This window comes from Ambystoma mexicanum, chromosome 9 (genome assembly GCF_040938575.1).
Source record: "Ambystoma mexicanum isolate Mex_15411 chromosome 9, UKY_AmexF1_1, whole genome shotgun sequence".
Classification (NCBI taxonomy): domain Eukaryota; kingdom Metazoa; phylum Chordata; class Amphibia; order Caudata; family Ambystomatidae; genus Ambystoma; species Ambystoma mexicanum.
In genome coordinates, this window is record NC_090931.1 from 1,074,517,813 (window position 1) to 1,074,544,055 (window position 26,243).

The 26,243-nt window shown below is 44.4% G+C and overlaps 2 protein-coding genes across 17 annotated transcripts in view; one reads left to right on the forward strand and one right to left on the reverse strand.

Annotated features, from left to right (window-relative positions):
* PKP4 (plakophilin 4) overlaps positions 1-9,192 on the reverse strand; it is a 1,672,883-nt gene extending 1,663,691 nt beyond the window's left edge. For 8 of the 12 annotated variants that reach the window (XM_069616385.1, XM_069616390.1, XM_069616392.1 and 5 more), the window contains exon 1: positions 9,042-9,192. The gene's annotated coding sequence lies outside the window, so the exon portion shown is untranslated. The remainder of the gene's footprint in view (positions 1-9,041) is intronic. The other 4 variants (XM_069616393.1, XM_069616391.1, XM_069616388.1 and 1 more) reach the window with 1 other exon arrangement.
* A 14-nt stretch (positions 9,193-9,206) lies between these two features.
* CCDC148 (coiled-coil domain containing 148) overlaps positions 9,207-26,243 on the forward strand; it is a 1,950,480-nt gene continuing 1,933,443 nt past the window's right edge. For 3 of the 5 annotated variants that reach the window (XM_069616397.1, XM_069616394.1, XM_069616398.1), the window contains exon 1: positions 9,207-9,302. The gene's annotated coding sequence lies outside the window, so the exon portion shown is untranslated. The remainder of the gene's footprint in view (positions 9,303-26,243) is intronic. The other 2 variants (XM_069616395.1, XM_069616399.1) reach the window with 2 other exon arrangements.

Below are 26,243 nucleotides of genomic sequence, written 5' to 3' on the forward strand. Positions count from 1 at the left end.
GATACTATAGAACATAGAACTGCATCTTATGTAGCAGGGTTCCATGGAGAGCCAGTGAAGAAGCAGGGCCTTAGTGGGAAGATTGTACTCCTCCTGCTGGGGGTCGTCTTATGTCATCAACTTGCAAATAAAAGGTTCTTTACCTTTTAAACTACTGGTTATGTGAAAGCCTCCCTTTGTACATAACATTTGGCGACGAGGATTTTGACTTGGACCCGGAGGACGACCCCCAGCGCCTTTTCTACAGATCTAGTGTGCTGGCTGTGGAGCGGAGCCAGCCTGACTTGCCTGAGGGAGGGCCTTTTTCAGTGGATTATTGACGGCCTGACATCCAGTGTGTGGCATCCACCGGAGGGACATTGCTAGCGCCAGAGGAAAACCCCTGGAGGCTCTGTGGTCTGTGGGAGCTGGAATTGGACCCCTGCAATTTTGTTGAACTTGTGGAGACCGGGCTGGCAAAGACACGGCTTTGGCACTTTTATAATTGGATTTTGGGTTGTGTGTTTTCCGAGCGGCCATTGGACACCCTGGCCCCACACTGAGCAAGGTTGAGAAAGGAGTCGCCGCCGATCACCCTGGTGAGGCGCTCCAGGGTGAGTACATAACCAAGCAGCTATCTTTTAATTAGTGTCACCTACCTGTTTGGGTGGGAGCTCTATTAGTTAAACCAGAATTGCAAGCTTGTTATTCTATTCTGCAACTTTGAGACATGGCAAATGTGCCTGCTCCTGTGTTTTTTCTGGCAGTGCCAGTTGAACCCAGGGTTAGATGGGAAGACTGGAAGGAAGGATTCAGCAAATATGCCTTAGCAGTGTTTGGTGCCAACTACTCCAATGAGCGCAAGGAGGCATTGCTATTTCACTGTTTGGGAACTGCAGGCCAAGAGGTCTTAAAGAGATTGCCGGAGCCTTCTGACATTTTGGATGCTGGTCCATATGAAAGGACATTAGCCAAACTGGACAGGCATTTTAGAGTGGAGGAGAACATTATATTGGAAAGATATAAATTTGCCACGAGAGAGCAGAAGAATGGGGAAAGTATCGAGGATTTTGTCACGGCTTTAAGGGGCTTAGCAGTGAAATGCAAATTCACTCACTGTCAGGATGAGCACTTGAGAGACCAGCTAATGATTAAATGTTCCAATGACAGTATTAGGAAAGAACTATGGAAAGAGAGGAACCCCACTTTGGATCGAGCAATTGAGATAGCGAAAATGGTGGAACACAGATAAGTGCATTGAAGTTCTTCAATCGGATACTGTGAACAATGGTAAACCCAAGTTGGATGAGAGTCAGGGTTCAGTGCTGAAGGTGTCAAAGGTTGTTCAGAGGCAGAGTACGTGGAATCCAAGACGCGCCTCGCAGAATGCTAAAAGGAGCGAAGAGAACAGACCGGCAACTGGCAGAGGATGGCGTCAATGGGTTCCTGCAAAAGATAGCAGAGGGATTCCCAAAGACATGAATTCTTTCAAGATGGTTAGGGATTCAGGACAATCCAGAGGTTTTCCAGGGAGAAGATGCTTTAGATGTGGAAGCTTGTCGCATATAGCCTCGGATAAGGATTGCTTTGCTATTCATATCATATGCAATGAGTGTGGTTTGAGAGGGCACATTGCCCGATGTTGTAGAAATTTTAATGCTGGGTCAAATCAAGTGCATGAAATAAGTGCAAGTTATGAAGATGAGTCATATTGTGAGGATGGCAGAGAAGTGGTATTTACAGTGAATGCTGTCAATGGCAGAGTGAAAATGCAGAAACCTTATGCTGAGGTTGTAATTCGAGGTGTACCCGTACGCATGCTAATGGATAGTGGTGCTGACTACACCTTGATAAGTGTGGAAGTGTGGAGGAACAAATTCGATAGTTGTACTCTGTGGGAAAATACTGTTAAAGCAAATGCTTATGGAGATGTTCCCATAGATATTATAGGTTGCTTTGATGCTGAATTACAGTTTAAGGACAGGAAGGCCAAAGGTTGTGTGTATGTTACCAACAGAGGGGGTGAATTGTTGTCATGGAGTGATCAAGCTGAATTGAAGATAAGGCTTGAGGCAAGTCATCCCGAGCAGGTAATGTCTGTTGCGGGAGGAGAGCCCACAGAGATGCAAACCCCGTTATCTGGGAAATTGGGGTGTCTTAAGGGCTTTGTACATGTAATTCGCCTAAAGAAAGGAGCTGTCCCTAAGATTGCAAAACTGCGAACTATTCCTCTTGCTCTTAGAGGAGATGTAGAGGAAGAACTCAAGAGAATGGAAAGAGATGGTGTCATTGAAAAGATAGAAGCATCTGAATGGGTCAGTCCTATAGTTGTAGTCAGAAAAGGCAATGGGTCTTTGAGGCTCTGTATAGATCTTAGACATCTAAACAGCATGGTTGTGGCAGACAGGTTTCCTCTTCCCCGAATAGATGATTTGATGGTGGGAGTAGCTGGGTCAAAAGTGTTCTCCATACTAGATCTTAAATCGGCCTACCATCAGGTTGAATTGCACCCTAATTCCAGGGATCTCACCGCCTTCATCACCCCGATTGGATTGTTCAGGTGTGTTCGCATGCCATTTGGTTTGGTCTCAGCCGCAAGTGTGTTTCAGAGTATTATGCATAAATTACTTGGGGGTGAAAAAGGGGTGATGTGTTATCAGGATGATGTTCTTGTATGTGGGAGCGATGAGAAGGAGCATGATGTTCGTTTGAAAAGAGTTTTGGATATTTTGAAGGAGGCAGGCCTCACCGTTGCCTTGGAAAAATGTACTTTTAAAGCCAACAAAGTGGTGTACCTGGGTCATGAGATCACTGAGGAAGGGGTTAGACCCAAGGAGGAGGCTATTGAGGCCATAAAAAGAATGGAGGAGCCTAAGTCTAAAGGGGACATACTATCATTTTTGGGACTGGTGGAGTTTTACGGCAAATTTGTCAAGGGGTTAGCAGAAATGTCGAGGAATATGAGATTTCTCACTCGCAAGGGAGTCGTTTTTAAATGGTGTGACCAGTGCAAGAAAGAATTTTTGATGATAAAAGAGGCTATAGTCAATGCTCCCATTTTGAAAATATTTGAGGAAAGTAAACCCACATTGCTTTTTGTTGATGCCAGTGATTATGGTGTTGGGGCTGTTCTGATGCAGGAGGATCAGACAGGTTTACAGACTGTGGCTTTTGCGTCCAGGTCTTTGAAGGGCCCAGAATCTAGATATTCAGTTATTGAGAAGGAGGCTCTAGCATGCGTTTGGGGTGTCGAGAAACTTGTGGGGGAGGAGTTTCACCATTTGCACTGACCATAAACCCTTGGTTGGAATTTTTACGAAAGGTGGTTTGGAGGGAGTGTCAAGACGCATTATGAAATGGGTCACGGCATTGCAAGGGTTACAGTATACCATGCTCCACGTAAAGGGGGAGGTTAATGTGGTTGCAGACGCCTTGTCTAGATCTGTCCAGAGGGACATTTCTGACGATAGTGACTTTACAAGTTCAGAGGAGAGTGCAGAAATATTCCAGGTGCATGAAACATTAAAGAAAAGTGAGTGGGATGTGTCTTGCACGGAGGATGTTGTATATCAAGGAGTACTTACTCTGGTTGCAGAAGGTAAAATTAAGAGCCACAGGGGCGAGATGAATGGTTTTGCCAAAGTGAGGGAGGAGCTATGGATTCAGGATGGTTATTTATACAAGGGTCACCAGATGGTTGTGCCAGTCGGTATGAGGAAGTCTGTCTTGGAGTTGGCCCATGTTGGGCATTTAGGTCTGGCCAGGACGAAGGGACTTGTGAGGTCTGAATTTTGGTGGCCTGGTATCGACAAGGACATAGAGGAACAAGTCAAAGACTGTGTGGAATGTATTGAGGGAAACAAAGGCTTGAAAGTGCAAAAAGTTCCCATGGTAGTGAGGGAGTCCCCGCGTGTCCCTTGGGACGAAATTGCGTTGGATCTCCTCGGTCCATTTAATATTGGTGGTGGCAGAGATAGCTACCTATTAGTAGTCATGGATTTATTATCAAAATGGCCGGAGGTATGTGTACTCAAGGACATATCCAGTAGTAGTATAATCAGATTTTTGGAACAACTGTTTTGGAGAGAAGGGTTTCCAAGAAAGTGTTTGTCTGACAATGGGACCCAACTTGTTTCCAGAGAGTTTAAAGAATTCTTAGAGAATCATGGGATTGAGCAGGTGAATACTTCTTTATATCATCCCCAGAGTAATGGGTGCGTGGAACGATTTAATAGGACTCTGATGGAGGCTATTAGGATAGCGGTGGCTACTGGAGGAGATTGGGTGAGAACAGTGATGGAACGCACGTTCCAGTATAGGCTAACTACCCATAGTGTCACAGGCGTGAGTCCATTTGAGATCTTGAGAGGAAGAAAACCAAATACTCATTTATGTCCAGGTTGGATGGGCAAATCAAAAATGGTGGATGTGGATCTAGAGAGTGTAAAAAGGAGAATTTTTGAAGCTGGAGTTAGATCCAAGGAGAGGTATGATCAGAAGAATTGTTGTAGGGAACTCAAGGTCAAAGAGGGTGATTGGATTAAAGTCAAGCTCCCCACCAAAGTTCGTAAAGGAGCCTCGTTGTTTTCTGAACCCAAGCAAGTTGTGAAAGACTTGGGTTCGTCAGTGTTGGTCAAAGGAGGAGCTATTTGGAATAAGGAAAGGGTGGCTTTTCCGTTTCAATGTTAATTTGTCTTCAGCTAGTTGGAGACAGGGACTTTCTTGTGACTCTACCTAATCAACCACTAGATGTCATATATCTATGCTCTTGATTTGTGCCAGGACTTGCAGCGCATCCAATGTTTTACCTGTTAAACCACGAGTGTATAATATTTATTTTACAGGTTTCAATTTCAGTTGTTCAATATGTGTTTTACAGGTTTCAATTTTAGTGGGTCCTCACCCACACAGTTACTTGTTATGTTTAAGGAGGAGAGGTGTTAGGATGTGCAGTGTTTCCAATGTTTACCTGTTAAACCATGAGTGTATAATATTTCCTTCACTATGTCTATTGTCACTTAGATACTATAGAACATAGAACTGCATCTTATGTAGCAGGGTTCCATGGAGAGCCAGTGAAGAAGCAGGGCCTTAGTGGGAAGATTGTACTCCTCCTGCTGGGGGTCGTCTTATGTCATCAACTTGCAAATAAAAGGTTCTTTACCTTTTAAACTACTGGTTATGTGAAAGCCTCCCTTTGTACATAACAGCCTCCCAGGAATTAATTCCCCGCCGTGTATTGCTCTCCCCTGAAAAGTGCACAGAACAACCATAAATCACCAATGCAATTATAGAGCAAATACTTCAACCCATAAACGGACAGACACAATGACTCACAGCCACGCACTCTTTAGAAGATAATCAGCTCTTTATTCAAAGATTACAAGTACATAGAAATAACTCATAAAACTAATATGGACATAGATCACAGAAGAAGTCAAGAAGTCAAAAAGAAATACGATTCCTCATCTCGCCCAGAAGCTGCTGGAAGACTCCAGGGACAGCCAGGCCGAGAGTGCCACAGCTCAAAGGAAGGCCAGACAGAGCACCCTTCTCTGGCTGAAGTCTCACCTGACCGCCTCTGTGTTTCTGCATATATAGGAACTCCACAAAGGGGAGTTAATTCTCGAACCTTCTGGAATTGCACCTGCACAGTTGAGGAACAGCAGTCGGTTGCCAGCTGGGTCAATCGAGAGCTCCCTCCAAGGAACGCAGGGCCTCCCTGCTCTAAAAACACGCTCCACAGAGAACAGTAGCAAGCCATAACAATGTTAGTTTTCCGAGCAGAAATGACCTTGACTGCATACCAAGTTTGAAAAAGCATGTTTGTCTCAACACTGTGAATCTAACACGTCAGCAAAACGTGTGCAGCCTTTCACTACGGAATGAAGTAAATATCCAACATGGCTCCGAGCGCTCCCAGAATGCATTGCGCGCCCGTGCCATTTTGAACCAAGCATAAATCAAGCATAACACGCCGTCATTGGGAAATACAAAAATCCCAAGAATTGTTTATGCGGACATAATACTGCTTGACCAAACTCCTATCGGGTTACAAAGACAGATGGATAACTTGAAGGTCTGAGACACAACTTAAAAAAATGGAATGTTTGAAAAAATTATTTAAAAAACTAAGTCTCAAACTGTTCACAGAGGGTAACAGGCTGGAAAACGTCACCAGTTTCAAATACTTGGGGATAATACTGAGCAACAGTAGAGCTGAAACACCAATGCAAGACCATCTACGAGCAAAGATGAGAACCTTAATAGTCCAAACAAAAATCATGAACAGAAAGTTTGGACGTTTCTCATTAATGCCAATCCTGAAAATCTCTAGATGAAAGGTTATCCCAAGTATAGTAGTTGGAGCTGAAGCGATGCCATCCCTTCCAGACTCCATATGGATTAAGCTTTAAGGGACTCTTTTAGCGCTAAGTGCGGTCATCCCCACAGTCGACTCCTATGGTGTTGATTCAACGTGAACCGAGTTGGTCCTCCCTGAAAGCAACCGTCGAAAGAAGCAGTCTAATGCTATACAGGAAAATGATTCAACTGGCTGCAAAATCAATTCTGGAGATAACCAACAGAGCAATGTTGAACGATGAAAACCAAATGCTCACAAAATCGATAACAGGAGCTTATTGGAGAAAAAGAAAAAAAAAAAACTCAGTTCAGAAGAGGACCTCCTCTCCAATCTAGGGAAAGTCAATAAAAAGATAGGATCTGCCATACAATCCAAAAAAAGGATCTGCCATATAATCCAAAAAAAGTAAACGAGATTATACCATACCTCGTGAAAATTCCAGACAAAGCTCTAAGAGCAAGTTTCATGAGAATTCTCCTGAACTTAATCAGCACAAACGAGATCTTAGCGATCAGGTGATGGGTGGACTCAAACAAATGCTGCTTCTGCACCCAAAGATAATCAAATCGAGACAAGAAGGCATCCAATCCCGTACAGGCCTCAAGAAAGATCCACTTGGCTAGGCCACCTACTTAAAACGAATATGTTTATGATTAATAAGGAATGGTGGGCCCGCTTGATAAGCGATGAAAAGGCGAGAACTGGGTCATCACAGTGGTGGGTTTCTTCAAAATGATTGGCCTGGTCGCATAAGTGAAAAAAAAGAAACATTCACTTGTTCGTCTAAGCTGATGACAGAGGAAAGACGCGACTACATAGCTAATGAACTTCATAACAAAAATGCACTGGAGAACTTGAATTGCTTATTTTTGTAAAAAAATAAAAAAAAAAATTGTTCACACAATTAAATCAAATAAAAAAAAAAAACAGGGTTTCCCCACAGACTATCTGCTCCTTCACCATTAGCTAGAGTAATTGCTCTTCTTAATTATTCTTTCAGTCTGCTTAAAATACTGCTCTGCATGAGCCAAGATCACAGTGTAGACTAACATTCATGTTAGTTTAGGTGCACAGATGGCTGGTACGGTTTGCTCCCGTGTGTGCGGGTCGGACTGGGCCATAAAAGTGTCGTCGGGCACCAATGAAAAAGTGGCCCATAGTTGTAAATGGCAATTCATTCCTTTTCTGGCCCCGTTTGAATAGTATCCAAGGGTGAAGTTTTTTTTTTTATAAAATGGGATGCAAATTGTGCATTCTAAATAATATTTACTCAGCAACACTGGTCAAAACTATTAGCATAGTGAAGTAACATCACCAGTGCCATGGGTATAGTTTGGAAAAGAAGCAGCGCCGTTTTAAACTATTATTTTGGACATTTCCTTTGAGCGGAGGTGAACTGCCAGCTCCGCCCCACCAACCCCGCTTCTTTGGGCACCGCCCCCTTCACCTGCGCCCCCACCCCGGCCCTTGTGGGACCCCCCCCCACCAAATTGTTCTCATTTCCACCACTGGATAAGGGTGAAGATGGCGGCAGCCGAAACTGCCATTAAATTCCCTCAGCGTGTGCGGCACGGCCATAAACCACTTCTGTTTGGGGGTGGGTGGAGCCGGGGATGAGGATACCAGCCAAGAAGGCACCAACATCCGCTGTTGGTGCAACTAAAATCAAAATAGGAAAAAACAAATCCATCAGCGTTTTGTTCCACCGTTGCCGCGCTGTGAAACACCTGTGTATGAGCTCGATGTAAATAAAAATATCAAATATACCTGGCGCTTCCCTGAGATGAATAAGCGCACTATAAATGCGCAATAAAAAATAAATACCTGCCCGTGCACGGCGTGGACCACGCCTTCCTCCGGAATCCTCAACCTAAGCACGTAGACGCCCCACGTGAAAACGTCACGACGACGCAACAGAAACAAGTCTTTACGCTGTAAAGGCATTTCAGAAAGTATATGCAAACTTTAAAACAAACACACAATGTTATCGGGTGTCATAGGGACTTTAAATGTGTGATTGATAATGAAAGCAATACAAGGCCTCCGTTTAGCCTTCTCTTCCACACATTGCAAAGGGGCAAATGAAAAGCCCCCTCCCCGGGGAATGCCAAATCGCCCCCCATGCAGGAGAAATAAAGAACTGAAATGCTGGAAATTCGTAACCATATGCGTCTGTCTGCATAAGACACATATCTCTTCCCCCCCCCCCCCATCTGCTGCACATACCAATTCTCCAACCCCTTCCTTCCCCCTGCAGCGGGAAGGATAACGACCCGCTCGCTGTACTGTTCACCGGTAAAGCGAAAAACCCTGGGACGGGAGGAACGCACTGTGTCCAGCCCCACTCCATAAAACACATCTCCCACGGACAAATCGCACATCTGCAGGAGAAAACCCCAAAACGAACTGAATCTGCCTGTACTTTAAGTAAACCTCACCCCTGCTGCACACATTACAAAACCACCAAAATACGCAGAAATACCCCCTCCCCAATATTGCCTCACCCCTGCGATGCACATTACATATCCTCAAAAAACACTGAAATAACGAGAAAAAAACTGAATCCGCCTGTACCTCAAGTAAACCTCACCCATGATGCACACATTACAAACCACCAAAATACACTGAAATACCCCCTCCCCAATATTGCCGCTCTGCATTAAAGTAACAATCAACAAGAGATAACTTTAAGACTTACCAGAAACCAAATAACAACCAACTAGACCAAATGTTCTTTGCAACGGAGGCATCGCTCCCGCAACGCCTTGCCTCTGCTCTCGTGAAAAAAATATGACGAAGTAAACGTTTAAACCCAGGTGATGCAGAGCAGCCCACGTGATGGAGTGGAAGTCGAAACCCACGTGATAAAGTGGGGCGGGGCGTTGCTATGGTCCGTTTCTCCGGGAACTAGACACTACCCTTTACAAAACGCGCATGTCCCGTTTCCAGGCAGCATCAGGTGAGTGCATGCGATCCAGCTCTTTTAGTGAATTTTATATGCAATTCTTTTAGCAGCCATCAACATAGACGTTCTCACCCCTTTGTTGTTATAATGTTAAGAGGAGCCCTTTTACAACCTCTAGGAATGCACGTTGAAGCTGTAATTCCTTGTATTGTACTTATCACTTGTTGACATTAAATATTGTAAGTACGTGAGGTTCTAAACATCTGGTTTTGAAATTACACGGGGCAGCCTGTTGTTGGTATTATAGACACACTAGCTGCTCCGAACCTCTTTTACGGTACGGTTCAGGCTCTGCAATGCTCGCAGAGGAAGTACCTGCTGTGCAGCTACTACACACACCCTGCTCTGGTGTAAGTGACTATATATAATACCTGCGTCGGCTAATGCTCGCAGACGCAGTAACTGCTGTGCAGCTACTACACACACCCTGCTCTGGTGTAAGTGACTATATATATATATATATATATATATATATATATATATATATATATATATATATATACCCAGGGCTTTAAGTGGGGTAAGAAATCGAGGGTGGGGCCCTCATTTGAGGGTGTGGCTTGTGGGAGGGGCGTGGCCTACAAAGTACGCAAATCCGCGGGTATACACACAAATATATATAAAGGTTATATATTTGTGTGGTACCTTACTATGGTTTGTGTACTATGCAAGCCATCTTTTCTAAACATAGAAATATGTAACATATTTCTACGTTTATAAAAGATGGCTTGCAAAGTACACAAACCATAGTAAGGTACGCACACAAATATATAACATTTATATATATTTGTGTGCATACCCTACGGTTTGACTAGTTTTCAGGTCATCTTTTTTAAACATTTCGGGTTTATAAAAGATGGCTTTGAAAGTACACAATTCAAGCCATCTTTTATAAAGCTTTGACTACGGACAAAATTGTCAGTCCGCAAAGCTTTATAAAAGATGGCTTGAAATGTGTACTTTCAAAGCCATCTTTTATAAACCTCGAAATATGTCGTGGAATCCCCAGGTTCGCCGAGGGTTAAAGACGCCTCGGCGACCTGGGGAAACAAAGGGATAGTAAGTCAGTAACTGCCTCTGGCGACCTCTCGCGCGCGCGCGGGGTCACCAGAGGCAGTTACTATGACTGAAAGTGGCAGCCAGTCACAGCGTCGCTGTGGCTGGCTGCCACTTCTGTCAGCTTGCCTGACTTCATTGCAGGCGCATCGGGATAATGCATCCCGCGATTCCCGCCAATGTTGCTGTAGGACGGGGGCCCCGGCAGGGCCCCGGTTCAGTCCCACTTTTTGGAGACTGCCGGGGCCCGACCCCGGCAGGCCCCGGCCCACTTTAAGCAATGCATATACCTGCGCCGGCTAATGCTTGCACAGACAGTAACTGCTGTACAGCTGCTACACAGACCCTGCTCTGGTGTAAGTGACTACATATATAATAATACCTGCGCAGACTAATGCCCGCAGACGCAGTAACTGCTGTGCTGCTACTACACAGAGCCTGCTCTGGTGTAAGTGACTACATATATAATTATACCTGCGCAGGATAATGCCTGCAGAGGCAGTAACTGCTGTGCAGCTACTACACACACCCTGCTCTGGTGTAAGTGTCTACATATATAAGCCAGCAGAGGCAGTAACCACTGTGCAGCTACTACACAGACCCTGCTCTGGTGTAAGTGTCTCTCACAAAGTGTGTAGGGGTGATGTAGTTCTTTCTGTGAATTGTTTGCCGATTCTTGTGGCGTAGTCATTTTTTTTTTCTTTTTTTTTTTTTTGCTTTGAGGACTGTTGCATTGTACATTTTGAGTTGTCTTTGGTATTTTATTTAGTCTTGTCTGGTGTATTGTTCTCTCCATTTTGTTTCCATTTTGCAGGGTTTTTTTGGGGGTTTTTTCAGTCCTGTGAACCATTTTGCTGCCAGTTTTTTGGGTGTTGCTTTCAATGTTTTAGCTGGTGTTAATTGGTCAATGACCTTTGTGATCCAATTGTTGAGTGTGTCTTTTGTTGTATCTATGTTTGTATCAGTGGGATCTCTTTCACCTTGGTTGTCGTGGTGGGTTGATAGCATGGGGGCCTCGTCCGCTAGTTTTGTTGCAAAGTTGGGGTTGTAAGAAGATGGTTTGTAGATCAGTAGGAATACTATGTTGGATTGGTCGTTGAGTTCTATCTTAATTAGGAGGGGTTCATAGTGTTCTGCGTTGGTTGTGATGATTCAAGATGCTCAGGCGCGGTTTTTGTGTATAATTGCGATTCCACCTCCTCTTCAGTTTTCGCTGTTGGCGTGTATTAATTTATAATTGTCGGGTATTGCTTCGTTCTCGATGGCTTTATAGTTGTCTGATAGCCAGGTTTCAGTAAGGAAGAGCACGTCTGTGCCTCTTTCGCTTAGGAGGTAATTGATTTCTGTTGAGTGGTTTGGCATGGATCTAATGTTGAGGAAGCTGCAGTTTAGTTTGCTGGATTTACATTTTGTGTTGTTGTTAGTATTATTGTTGGTTGGGTTTCCGTTCCAGGTGTGTTTTTCCCTGTTGAGTCTTTTGGGTGGGATGGTTCTTTGTTGGTCAGTCTCTTTGTCGAGTAGACCGATAAGGTTTATGGTTGGGTTGGTTCGCTTCTGGGTGGGAAATAGGGTAGCTACCTCTCTGTTTTTCCAGTCTTGGTGATATAGGGGGTGTAGAGTGAGTGTGATGGTTTCCGATGTGTTCCTTGTTCTGGTTAGGGTATTGTCCATTGTGGAGACCGGGTTGTGATGGTTTATTAGTTGTCATTCATTTGTGTCCTGGTTGGGTCTGTATTTGTGAAGCTTGTTGGCTGTCGGTTCGTTGTTGCTGTGCTGTTTTTGTTTACCACGTTGTCGTATGTGGACAGGTAGCGAGCATTGTAGTCTGTCTTTGCTCTGTTATTTGCATGTCTCCTTGGGCCATCTCATATGTTTGTCGAGTTTTTTGGGGTTGTGGGATCATGCTGGTCCGTGCTTCCCGAGTGGTTTGGGATTTCTTATTATTTCTGTTGTCTTTTCTGACTTCTTTGTCTTTCTTGTGGCAAGGCATGATGCGTGGGTTGTGTTCTTAGTGGGCATCCTCTTTCAATTGGTGTTTTTCATGGTCTTTTGGGTTTAGTCTTTTCTGTTTGTGGTTTGCTGTTGCTTGTATTTGGTAGGTTGTGGGTAGTTGAGACCTCGGTTGATGGGACTTTGTGATTCCGTTTGTTTATTGCTTCTTTCTTTTTTGGATCCTTTTCTTTTGTTTTATTTTTATCCTGGAGGTACTTTTCATTATGGTTGTTGATTATTGGATTTTGCGCAAAGCAAACGTGAATAATGTTTGAAGGAGTACATGTGAATACTGCCATATATTGGTGCAGTCATGTTGGGGAGAATTCTCATTTCTGTGCTAATTTCTTTCAACATTAGAGACCCCGAGCTCTTTTGCTGGACTGTAGGACTTTTTCATTTTAACCATGGAGTGAGTGAGACCCTTTTCCCACTGCCTCATGTGTTTTGACCTTTGGATTATGTGTTTTCACTGTTTTGGGAGTCTGACAAACTCCATATTCATCTACTTTTTGTATGGTGACACACAGCACCTTCAGTGCAGTATCACTGAGAAATCCTTTAGATTTCTCATAAGGTTTAAAATACCTTTTCTTGTGTAAACTACTGTTCCCAAGAATAGTAACGTGAAATTGACTTTACTTACCTTTTCTCTTTGTGGGTCCAGCACACACCATTTTAAGTGGAGTGCTGGGGGGTTACCTAGTAGCCCCTTATCCTACATTCTCATTTAACATTTGTATGTTGCCCTCCCTACTTTTAAATGGCTAGTGGTAGTGGTTTAATTTTTCCTACCTTTGTGCTTTTCTACAGCCGGCTGAACCCTCAGCTGCAGTATAGCACCCAGGGGTGACCATTTTATAAAAATGGCCCATCTTCTTTTTTTGCCTTTTTCTGTTTGTGAGGCCTTTCTTAGTTTTATTATGTGCGTCGAACAGATTGGAGCCCTTTGTTTGTCTTGCCTTTGGCGCACTTCAGCCCTGAGGTCTGCCTCTGTTTCCAGTGTGTCTGGAAGGACAGGATGTGAGGGAGGGTCCCGAAACTCCCCTGTCCTTTGTCTCTAGGAATGCCTGAATGCAACCATTCCTGAATGGCTGGCTGTCCTTTCAGGACAGCGACCCTGATGTGTCATTGACAGCCTAGGCTGTGCATGAATGGAAGAAACCTGCTTAAAAAGCGAGGGTTTTGGGACTAGAGGCAGAGTCGACCACTGGGAGAAACACCCGGCGAAGAAACCGTGAACAAAGCTTGCTGCATCCTCCTGGACCTTTGAGTTGCCTGGTGAAGCCCTGCTGCTGTGCTGAAACTCCCTTTTCAGAGAGAGAAGCTTCGGAATGGATGACTTCTCCCCTTGGGTTAGTGGGACCAACTAACCCAGAGACCAACTCCACTGGACTATCTTCCCTGTCTGGCTGTACTTATTCATTGCTGCAGGAACCAAGTTCCAGGGGTCGACTAATCCGTAGTCGAGTGAAACGTCTGAAATCTGGCTAGAAGCTCCAGTAGTCTCCTAAGGACCCTCCAGAAGCAGGACGACCAGAGCTGGAGTCCCCTCACCAGACCCAAGGAGTGAAGGAAGCCCAACCGGTACCAGAGATCCGCAACAGTGCTGTTTACTAAGCGCTGAAACCACAAAGTGCCGCTGAACCGAAAAGAGCTTGTAGCTGCCAATGACCTCCGAAGTACCACCGCAGGAGCCCTACAGATGTCCTCCCTCTTGTCCCCACAACTGAGACTCAGGAACACAGGGTCTGCACCGATTTAGCAAGACAGAATCTAGCTGGACCGCTCTTCTTCAAACCAGAGGTACTGTTTAGACTTAGGGTACTTACCTCACTGTCTTGTATCCTTGCTTTTCTCAGTTGGGAGTTGCAGTGGCTTACTTTTAGAGTTGATTGCAACTCTGTTTTCACCGCTTGTGACCCTACAAGTGATTTTCTAACAAACTCTCTAACTTTGTGCAAGCCTTTTGATTCTAAGAAGTACCTCCGCTCCAAAGACTGTTTCAAATTGACTTTGGCTGTCCTGGCTCCCTGCAGACTCTTCTAGCCCACTGACTTTGATATGGTTTGTCCCTCATAGGTAGTAACTTGTTTTAGACTGTTACTGCTGGGAAAGACTTGTCTAGATTTCATTGGAAGATTTAGTTGTCCTCACATATACTGAGAACCTGTTTAACCTTTTTCCTTCCTTAAACCTTTCCTTTCTGCAACCTAGTGTGATACATAAATGCCATTACTGTCCTTGTGATTGAAGTCACCCCAGGGTGTAGCAATTGTGCATGAAGCATATCCAAAGATTATCCACTAACTTGCTCTGATTCTGAAAAGTAATTTTACAGTATATTTACATCGTTACATGAATTGCCTTTCTAAAGAACGCTTATTTAAAAATTGATGTTAATTAAATAAACAACTATTTATAACAGAAACCTTGAGTGTAAGTGTTACTTGGCTACTTGTATTTACAGATTTAATTTGTACAACTCTACAGCTCATAGTTATCCCTCTTGAGATAGGCCTGGCTGCTCAGTCACGCTGCTAACCTGTGTAGTTCAGACCTATACCAAAAGGTGGGCTTACCCAATACCAAGCAGATAAGTGTTGTGTAGTCTCACACAGTGGGACTACACCAATTGTTACCTAACAAGTCAGCATGGAAATGTATTGATTGTGAGGGTCCTGGGTTCCTGCTTTTGACTGGGATGGCAAAGGATTCTCACCCAGTGGGTGCATGCTATGTTTAGGCTCTTTCTTCCACTTTGGCCCAACATAGTCTCAGGCTTTATCCATGCCACATTGGGGATTGTGAGGGTGATGGGTGCCTTCTTTTGACTGGGATGGCAAACGATTCTCATGGGTGCATGCTATGTTTAGGCCTCTGGCTTCCACTTTGGCCCAAGACAGTCTCAAGCTTTACCCTTGCCACGGAGGGGGATCATTCAGCATAAGTGCCACTAAGCAAAAGCAGAATGACAATCTGTATTGGTCCGCATATCATCCTACAAACTCTGATGTTCTGAAGTAATCAGTAAGTCATCCCCAAATCATCAAGAACAAACATGTTTCATGGCAATGCTCTTGAAGTAATCAGCAGGTCATCCCAGAAACATCCCCAAATCATCAGGGACAAACGTGCAATCTCTTGAAGTGATCAGTAGCTCATCCTAAAAGCATCAGGAACAAAGAGTTTTCTAAAATGGGGATGATGTTAGCATATTCATTAAGTCATCCTAAACTCATCCCCAAATCATCAACCACCATTCTGAGATATTTGCTGATGACATCTGATGATGTGGGAATGACTTCTAGTGTAGTTCTATGATCATCAGATGACCCCAGAATGGTCTCTAAAGTCATCCTTTTAGACCAGGGGTGAGCCAATTTATCATGGTGTATTACTATTAGGACATAGACCAGGGACAAAACAGAAACAAAATGTTTGCCTGCCTGCTCCTTAGAGTAAAGAGCAGCCCAGGTCGGTCTTGGGATTGAATCAATATTATTTCAAATTCATCCCTTTGTATGCAGATACGACGGTCAGTATGTGTGCTCTTCTCAAGAAGAATACCAAGTTTGAGTGCACACCTCACTGTCAATTAGAGTTTGAGCATTTGAAGGAGGATGTAGACAATGCACTGTCTTTGTGTTCATTTGAACCCAAGTGTAAGACTCTTCTTACAGTTGATTTCAATGTAATTGGGTTGCAGGCAGTTCTAGCGTAGTGGCAAGGGCGGTGTATCGACCCATTGCATTCACTCTAGGACACTTAGTGATGCTGAGAAGTAGTATGCATCAATCGAAAAGGAGGCTTTGGAGGCATCTTGGGCATCAAAAATGTTTAGAATATTTCTGTGGGGTGTTCGATACGTCATAAGGACGGATCAGACGCTCCTCACATATGGGTTGACTGCCAAGGGTTTAGGATCCGTGTATCCCAGAAAAACAAGGTGGACAATGGATCTACAGGAATACAAATTTTTGGGTGGAGTACATCCCGGGATCTAAAAATGTTGCAGATTGTCTTTCTCGGTTGCCTATTCTGGCATGCGGTAGGGTTGATGAGGCGATGGCAGTGGAGAAGAGTGAGTGGGAGGAGGAGTGCGCTAAAGATGTGGAGTTGACATAGATCATAGCATGTCTGCAGAACGGTTGAAGTGCCATGATTTCCAGAGTAAAGAGGAAGAGTTACATGCACGTCCTAAATAAATTAGCAGATTGCCTGTGGGGGTGAAGAGAGGTGACAGACTGGTGCCCCCTGTCAGTCTGAGAGCAAAGCTGGTGGATCTGGCACATGAGGACCACCAGAGGTGCTCTTTGACTAAGAGGAGGCTGCACAAGTTGTATTGGTGGCCAGAAATGGATAGGTAGGTGGAAGTCAGGGTAAAAGATTGCACAGCGTGCGCCATCAGTTGTAAAAGCACGGTGCTGCATCCACAACCGGTGTATCCAGTGGAGGTTCCAGGTGGTCAAAACTGTCTCTGGACATTATGGGGTCTATGGACGCCCTTGGTGGCGATTTGAGGTTTGTTGTAGTTTTAGTTGATTACACATTGCGTTAGGTTGATACTACGGCAATGGAATTTGTGACCACAGAGAAAATCATTTAATTTTTACAAACGTTTTGTTGACAGAGAAGGTGTACCCGCAAGCATAGTTCCAGATAATGGTCTTCAGTTTGTGTCTCATCGCATGTAGGAATTTTTAGCAGATTTTGCCATCAGATATGATAGGACTGCGCTATATAATCGGTCTGGTAGAAAGGATGAATAGATTTATTTAAGGGGCAGTGCAGTTGGCTGTGGCTAACGGGTTCTGTTGGCAGAGTGTGGTCTCGAAGTGTTGATGGCGCACTGGCGCATCCTATCTTTTTCGACTGGACGTTCCCCCGTTTGAGCTCATGAGAGGGAGAAAGGCGAGTTCAAAGCTTAGGATGGCTGCACTAAGTGGGGGTGCTCACAGAGATCAACATGAGTGAAGTACTGGAGAGAGTGTGTGTTTGTCAGAATGTGATGAGGTTGCAGCGAGACAACAAGTTTCCGACTTAGATGGAAAATCCTAGATATGTACCCAAGGGTGGCATCCTGTTCATGTCCCCGCAGGTGGTGTTTAAAGAGGGGACGGCCTTAGATGATTGCTCACAGTGTGACAAGAAGGGGATTGTGGTGCAGGAGGATATGTTTTGTGTTCGGGTGATGATTCGGGTTGGTCAATTTGTTGGTCTGATGATGAAAGTTCCAGTTCCCAAGAGGAAGGGGAAAAACCTGGAGGGAATGTGAGTGTGGTATGTGCGTGGTAGGGATATCCATGAGCGTGTGATTCCAGTGTCCCCTTAAGCAGCTGGCGATAATCCCATTCATGCTGACGCTGCGTGTGACTCAATGGGGGTTCAGAGTCGTGTGACCCTGGGTCGTGTGGTGTATCGAGGCCCAGGATGCCAATTGCTAACTTGAGGGATTAGGTGTGGGACAGGGGTTGATTTGCAATTTCCGTTTTCATCTTTTGTTCTGGTTATTCCATGTTGTATATGCTACTTTTACTTCTTTTATCTAGCCCTTTTGGTTGTCTTTGTTGCTGTGTATGTGCGTTCAGGAGGGAGACGTGTTATAGTAGTTGCAGCTCTACAGATAAACGGTGTATCAGCCACTTTTACTCCCTAAAAATAGACACATACTCCCAAAAAATAAAAATAGGGAGTAAAAATGCTCCCACTAAAAATTGGAAACGACACATGGAAGGCTGTCCCCTCTTTTCATCCACACATTGCCATGAATATGCTTGAACCATTAGTACACTTAGTGTCTCGGGAACAAAGTCTTCTAGGCTTACTGCTTGATCTGAAGAGCTACACATGTGTCTTTTAATGTGCATGAATAACTTAGTGTAAAGAAATATTTATCACAGAACATTGCTATTTTAGTTAAGACATATTTTTACTCGCTTAAAAAAATATTCCCATTCCAAATGGGACTTACATTTTTACTCCCTAAAAAATCATTTTACTCCAAACTTTAAAAAATGGGACATAAAATACTCTTACTTCACTCAGTGGTTCCATGGAAAACTTACCTTGTTATGTTGTGAGTTGGGATTGCAACGCAGAGTTCTTACCTTGACTGTTGGAGGCGCTCTGGTTGGGCTGTGCACCACAGCGTCCTTCTCAAATACATCTTTATTTTCTATCCACACCTGCATGGTTCATAATCTTTTCCATGATGGTTAGGGTAAAGGAGGGCAAGAAGACAAATATTGAGTGTCGTCAGTAAAAAGGTGATAATGAAAGCCAAAGAAAAAGTCTTCCTAGGGCAGAGGTATAGAGGGTAAAGAGCTGCGGTCCATTGACTGATCATTGGGGGATCGACCTTCCAGGTAGGAGGTGGTCCGGGCAAAAACCCAATGTCCTGAGAGTTAAGAGGAGAGAGGAGTGTTCGACTGTGTCAAAAGTGGAAGAAAGGTCCAAAAGTATGAGTATAGAAGAGAATTTGAAGTGTTGAGCATTAAAGAGAATGTTGGAGACATGTATGCATGCTGTCTCATGGAGTGTTTCCTACGGAAGCAATATTGAAGTGGATCTCCAAGACCACTGTCTTCATGATACTTAGTGACCCGGTTGAAGACCCCCCCCACTCAAGGACTTTTGAATAATGGGGAAGGAGAGAAACTGGTTGATAGCTTGCAGGGACGTTTGGGTCAGCACAGGGTTTCTTCAATAGGGGTATTGAAGGTATTGAAGACAGTTATAGATTTGAAGGAGGCTGGAGAGAGTCTAGCAGAGCGAGAGAGGTTAAAGAGCTCGGAGAGATGGGGCAAGGGATTGCAACTAAGACTTTGACCATTTGGGGAGCAAAAGGGTTGATAGGAGCGCAAAATGGGTTGCCACTGCGAAGCATGGGTGCTAATTCAACAGGAGAAGTAGGGGAGAAGTAGTCAAGCAGGGAAGAGGTGGTGGACAGAAGGAGGGTTTGGGAGAGAGAGAGCAGGGGTGTGAGAGTGTCACACATTTTAGAGAGTTTAGAGGAAAATGAATGAGTCATTAGCAGAAAGGGAGGAGGTGATGCATATTGGCTTGGGAGGTGAGAGCAAAGATTGAGGAGTAGATGAAAGTTTGTAGGTGTGTTTGCGAAGGGAGGAGATTAGGTTTGTGAATTAGGAGGATTTGGCAAGAGTCCAGTGCAGAAGTTAGGACAGCACATGAATTTGTGTAGGCTAGGACTAGGAGAGGTGTCTGTAATTTGCACCAGCATTGTAGGTCATGGCGCATGTTTGTTTTGAGGGTCTGAATTTCATTGGTGATCCAAGGCTGAGGACAGGCTTGTAAATGTGTGAATGGGTAAACAAGAAAGTGTTGGTCAAATGGAGTCATAAGTGTATGGTGAAAGTCAGAGAAAGCATGGCCAATGGAAGAGGCAGGAATATGGAAAAAGACAGGAGAGAGGCCATCACATCATAAAGGTAAGGGGTAAGGGAGTCCTGCCAGAATTTTCTCTTCGTCATTGAAGATGGGAGATCAGGGATAGAAAGTGTAGGGACCGGGATGCTAAAGTGAACAATGGAGTGATCAGAGAGAGAAGGATCAATGGAGAAGTCAGAGCAGGAGAGTGGCTTACAGAGATAGACGAGGCCAAGATAGTTCCTTCCCACCAGAGTGGATAGGCTGGTCGTGGAGGGAGTAGAGGGAGTGGTCAGCTAAGGGTGATTAAGTTCAAGTCAGGTCGCTGCAGAGGGTTTGGAAAGGTTACAGTCCCCCAGCATGACAATTGGGATGTCGGTAGGAAGTGACTCAAGGCGAAGGGTCAGATAAGTGAAGAAAGAGTTCAGAGGACCAGGAGGGGTCAATAGAGAGCCAGAACAGTGAGAGGAGTAGAGTTGAACAGTGGAATATTTAAAAGAGGAAGAGTTGATACCACAGGGAGGGGCACTGTTGGGGGGCCGATTGGTAAGGACCCCCACAATGCCGCCCTTCACCAACATGTCTGGAAGAGTGGAAGAAGGTAGAAGATCCTGTGTGGCAAGCTGCTAGTGCAGCAGAGTCGTGAGGGGAGATCCAGGGTTTTGTGATAGCAAGAAGTGAAAGTTGAGGGTGATAAGAGGCAAAGTGGTCAATGATGTAGGAACATTTGTTGCTGTGAGATTGTGCATTCCAGAAGCCAAGTGAAAGAGTGATAGGAGGTGAGTAAGAGGAATTATGCAGTAGGCAACAGGGATAGATGCGGTCAAAGATCCTGGGTGCACAGGAGCGTCTTATTTGAGGGGTGTGGGTGCAGGGGGGAAAGGAGAAAGATGGGGAGGCTGCATATATGGCAGCAGCATATTGCTGACTCCATCTTGAATATGTTATGTAAGGCATACCGCGTAGAGGTGGGAAATCCTGAGAAATTGTGGAAAGGGCTGAGCCTGGGTGTCTAGCTTGGCTCTAGTAACCAAATGCCAACAGGGCCAGAAAAACTATGAGTGTGTAAATCTTGAAAGGGATATTTTATGTATCACAGAAGTAACATTTGTGAGAGGCTGCTAAACAGCTACCGATTTTCGAGGGGCTTAGTGGACAACTCCAAAATGATCACTCATTGCATCACCTGATTGCTCATTAATATCCTTAACGCTTTCATGAAGTACTCCCATTTACTAATGTCGCACATACCCATATACGTATGTGTTGTGATACCTTAATATGCCCATGTTTTGCAGCACCAAAGCAATCTGCCCGTGAAGAAACATAACATAACTGCTGCTTATTAAAATTAAAAAGCCCACGCTTCTCATCACTAGAGAGAAGCAGATGGTGATGAAACAGCGCCCATCCAAGTTTACACGTCTTACTCCACAGCTGTGATTTCTTTTAGCCCGTCACTTTGCATTCTTGTGCAGTACTTGTAGACTGAGCATATTATAAATGCAGGTTTACGAGTAGCACAGATCTCTGCACTTGCACGTTCTGAATGCTCACACGGTCTAGCAGGACCGCCTCTCTCTTTCATTGTTATATTTGCCTTTCATTCCCATGTTGCCCTGTGGGCGCTTTGAAACACAATTTATTTACTTGATATACAAGCGTCTTACAAATGCACAATGAATAAATAAATGCAGTATGAAATGAAACTAAAAGCCAGGTCTGCAGGATGTATTTCACACCTGATTGTGACAACTTTAGATTGCTGTAAACTGCTGTGTGGGTTATTCTACTTTCAAGGTGAAAGACAGAAGAGCTTGTGCGATAAAGCCACCTGCGTGTAATCTTGTTGGACACAGGCTTGCAACGTGTTGCTCCTGTGCATGGTGTGAAAGAAATTTAAAGTGCCACAAAAAAGCAAATACATTTTTCTGCTTCCTACAGGCACATATGATGGACCAGTTATCAGTCAGCATTCCACAGTTAAGGATTAACTTTGTGATTCATTTAATTTTGAAATCAAGCAGATTGAAAAGCCAGGTAATTACCAATCATTAACTCTCCATAGGAGCTGCAACTGCACATAGAATAGGGTCTCTCCCATACTTCATCCAACACTGACTGAGGGATCTGCATTGCGAAATAACTATTTTAAATTAAGAGTCTGTGTGAAGAACAATGTGTTCCCTTTAGGAGGAGTGAAGGACCCTGCAGGAGGAGTGGTCTCGGAGCATTTTATTACTGCTTTCTGTGGGGCTCTAGTTGACTATAACCGGAAGGATTCCTTTCCACGTTGGACTACAGGAAGAATGAATGGAAGAAATATGAGTTTCAGGCTTGTTAATTTTCAGCTCCATGGGACTTTGGAGCTTAGTGGCATTCTGCTTGTATTTCCCTGACGGCTGTACCTGTCCATGTTGCAAGCATTTGCTATTAGTTGGAGACCACGCACTCTTCAACTCACCCCTTTACATTGTGATTTCTATTTTAGTTAATCTGACGTGATAGCACTTGCATTATTTGCTTGCCGGGGTTCAGATTTGTAGGACTCTTTACTCACAATCACATATGCAGCGTTTGCTGTGTAATTCCATTTGAAAGCCACGTTGGGCTTCTCTTGTTGCATGAAGGCGCATGCGTAGGCTGCAGCTTTGCTGCTTGACGCGAAAAACGATTATTTCAAGTGTTCGTGTTCTCAATGGTGGGGAGGCAAAGGGGCAGGGTAAAAGACATGTACCTTGAGAGAAAAATACAAATATGGTAACATTTACTTTTTTGTTCCCCTACCCAAGTTCTTTTCATTGTGCCACAAGTCTCTCATGAGGCTTTTGTGCTATTATCAGTGCAGTAGGCTGGGGCGGTTTCCCTGCCCCATGCCTCTAGTTAGCTACGCTGGCACCTGTGAAGGACCTGTATAAGTGTGCTATTTACCATTAATGAAGTGAAATGAGTATGACTTCAGAGCTCCATACAAAACAAGTATCTTGCTCCCTTATCCAGAGGGCTAGAAGACAGAGCGGCAAAGGCCAGTTGTTCTTGCTCGACCCCCGTTTCCGATTGACTTTGATGTTTTGCTCTCTGAGTGTTGTCGCAGAAAGGTCTTTGCTCGTTTATGCATGTAAAACACGAACAATGTTTATGCCAGTAACGTAGCTCAAGGAAGTCAACTTATCTTGCCTAAGAGCCAGAGTTGAATTATGCCTGGATGATTTAGTCAAGCTCTAGCCTACTTCGAAGCTTGCGTTGAGACAGAGCTCACCCGTTGACCTAGGCTGGCCCAAGCATTGCCTGGCCCTAGTCTCAGCTCGATTATTACAGTGGCGCTGATTACGTGGTTGCAGCTGGTTTTTACCACACTACCCCGTAGAAAAATGAGAGGGAGTCCGGGTTCCTTCCAGTGACGAAGGCCACAAATAGGGGCTGCACTTTTAGCCAGATTTTCAGCGGCCAGCAATAACTTTATCGTTCCAGACAGCTGGTAGGACGAAGGGCCATTTACACCTCATTGTGACATTTTCACAGCGAAGCACAATGATATTTGCTCAAGTGGACTTCTTGCAAGTGTATAAAAGTGATCCTCCATGGAAGATTCTGAGTTTGTTTTGCTACTCCTGTATCCCACCCGCTCTAATAGATAAACTCTGTTAAAAAGTAAACGCTTTCCCTAAACCGAGAACCATCAGTTTTCTGTAACCTAATTCATGCTTATTTTTTTCGGGAATGCAACTTGTATTCTCATCAAACGTATCAATAAGATGGAGACCGTATCAAACAATGACTAAGACAAGGTTATGGCATCACACACTTGCAACCCAAAAGAGCGATTAAAGCCCCCCTGTGTTAGCCCATCTAAGATGCTCAGCCATTTCTGACTTTTAGGCTCCAATTACATTGCATTCTGGTAGGGTAGTCCTGTGTTTATAGCGGGAAAATAAAACTACAACGGTTGGCCAGTAATACAGAATGCGGCGAGCTAACCATTAGAACTTAAAAAACACCCCATCCCTTATCCATCACAACTTGAAATCTTCGTTTCTGCATATTTTTCATAAAATTAATTGTGCACTTTCAGTGGGTAATGCTTTAGTTTAGCTTTCCTTACTTCAGACTCATTCTGTAGTTGGGACTGAGAGGATGGAGGGCAGAAAACATGTTTATATCCATTCTAAAAAGGGACACATTTGAAGCCTAGACACATGTCATGCCTGCTGTGACTCATTTCCCCCTATCCTTACTTTTGTAGGGGCCAATAAACCATTTTTGTGATGTCACCTCCAGCACAGTCTTAGAGCGTTAAGACTGAAACACCAACACTGAAAAAGGTTGGCACTCCTGAACAGACACGTTGTATGCTGTGCAAAACTGAAGATGCAATGGGAGAATGCATAGTCGGAATCCTGAAAAATGGAACAACCAGAAAAGCTGGTTGCGTAGCCAGGCTTCCCCAGATCACTACAATGTTTGCCCCATAGATATCAAAACGTATTGATCATATATGTAGTGCACAACACAGGCTGAATTGTCCTTTAAACTGCTCATTGACCCACCACTTGTGAGCCATAGCTGTCTCCTGTCAAATAAATTATATTACTTCAGTGTTTGTTGGGCAAGAGGGGTCTCACCTGTGGTATTGCTAATAACTTAGGAGTCTAGCGTCATGATTTATATTCCTCTCCCACTGTCCTCACCTAGGGGTTTTGTCCATGGGGTTGCCACCCACTACCCAGTTTGTGATTAGTTAGTGGGTTGGGGCACTGGTTTTGGGCATGAGGGATCCTTGCCACTCATCACTCCAGTTTTGTTCCTCACTCGCTCCCCATCCAGAACACATGGATGCTGCCTGCAGTTGGAAATCAGGGCCATCCTGCGCATATGCATCTGTTAGTAAGGCGGCCACATTGGCAATCGCACTTCGTCTACGCACATTGGTGCCTTTTGGGGAGGCTGCAGCAACGGTCATTATGGAGTCACTACAAATCCCACAAGGTCGGGCCTGTGGCGACGTTATCACACCAGCATACTGTGAAGGATCAGAAGAAGGACACAGAGGCTGTGAAGACATTTTAAGCATGAGATTTATTTTAAAGTGAAATGAGGCCTAACTCCTATATCTATGCGATGTTCCCTACCGATTTTACTAAGGTGCTCTTCATTAAGGATGAATGTCCAAAAACAAGTCCATCCACTGTCCAAATCTAGCCTATCTGACCCTGGCACTAATATAACTAACTAAGGCCAGGAGAATGACTCCCTTCTCCTGGTGACTGTGTTTTGTCACAGGGATTTCTATGTTGTTTCGTTTGATTTTTATAATCCATATGCAAATAGTCTCGTGTTATCCTGTGGACTAAGTTCTGTAACTCTTCTAGGGGAATTATAGTTTTCCTCTCCCCTTTTATGCAATGTCTTCCTTTTGTATAAGTCCCTTCTCTCTTTCTTGTTAGGTTGTAGCCTCACTTCCCAGAGTGCTGTTTCATGTATGAGATGTGTCTTCCTCATTTCCTGGGTGTTTGTTTTTCCCAGGTGTCTTCATTTATTATATTCTCTTTTTTATCTTTGGGGCCTGGGCTTTTACCAGGACAACAAACTTTCAACTCTACTCCTCTCCCACTTGTGGTATCTCATGTAGCTCTGCCTTTCATGAACATGGTTCTCATTCCTCGGCTGAGTTCCAATACCTTTCCCGTTGGTATTGGGATGAGTTTTGTTTGAGTTATGAGTCCCTCTTCACTGTCCAGTAATCCTGTTCCCCATATTACCTTGTATTAGAGAGGTAACGTCACAGGTACTGGTAAGGTCTTGTTCTTCTTGGCTCTGTGGCTCACGTCTGTTTTACGTATATTTCGTTCTTGTCTTCCACATTGAGCTTGTGCTGTGTCTCGGGTCGGGAGTAGTTTTCTCCCGTCAGTGGTTTCGGCACTGTTCTGCGGGCGCACTGCCCATGACCCTTGCTGTGTGGTCATGCCATCACCAAACTCCCTCTCCAACCGAGTTGTGATTTCTTCTGTTCTCATACACTGGACTTCCAGCATCTTTGGCTCTGCGTAGGAGCTCGACTGACTTACGCAGGCTCTGTGTTCTATGAGAGCCCCGCTTCGGTCCGCTGTGCTACGCACAGGGGGTTTCCCCTGGTTCTCTCTGCTTTCCAAATTCTTTTGGCTTCTAGCCCTCTCTCGCCGTCTCTCACTCATATCATCCATATTCAACATCCCAGGCACAGTCCATGGGAGGGACTGATTTAAAAGAATAGTCTTAGTTTCCTGTTGTGATAGCATAAGTTCACCTAATATTTATGGAATTGACGCTGTTCCATTATATTACACAAAACCATATAGGCCATCACTTTGAAGGTATCAGGGGTTCCTCATTGTAATGAGAGTCCTTGTCCCCAAGAGGGGAGTCTCTTCTGGTGAGGTCATGCTTGATTCGACCCCTACGGAGGGTGTTTGCGGAGCGGGGTCACATCCCTAGCCTCACAAAGTGGGGCTCCCATTGGGG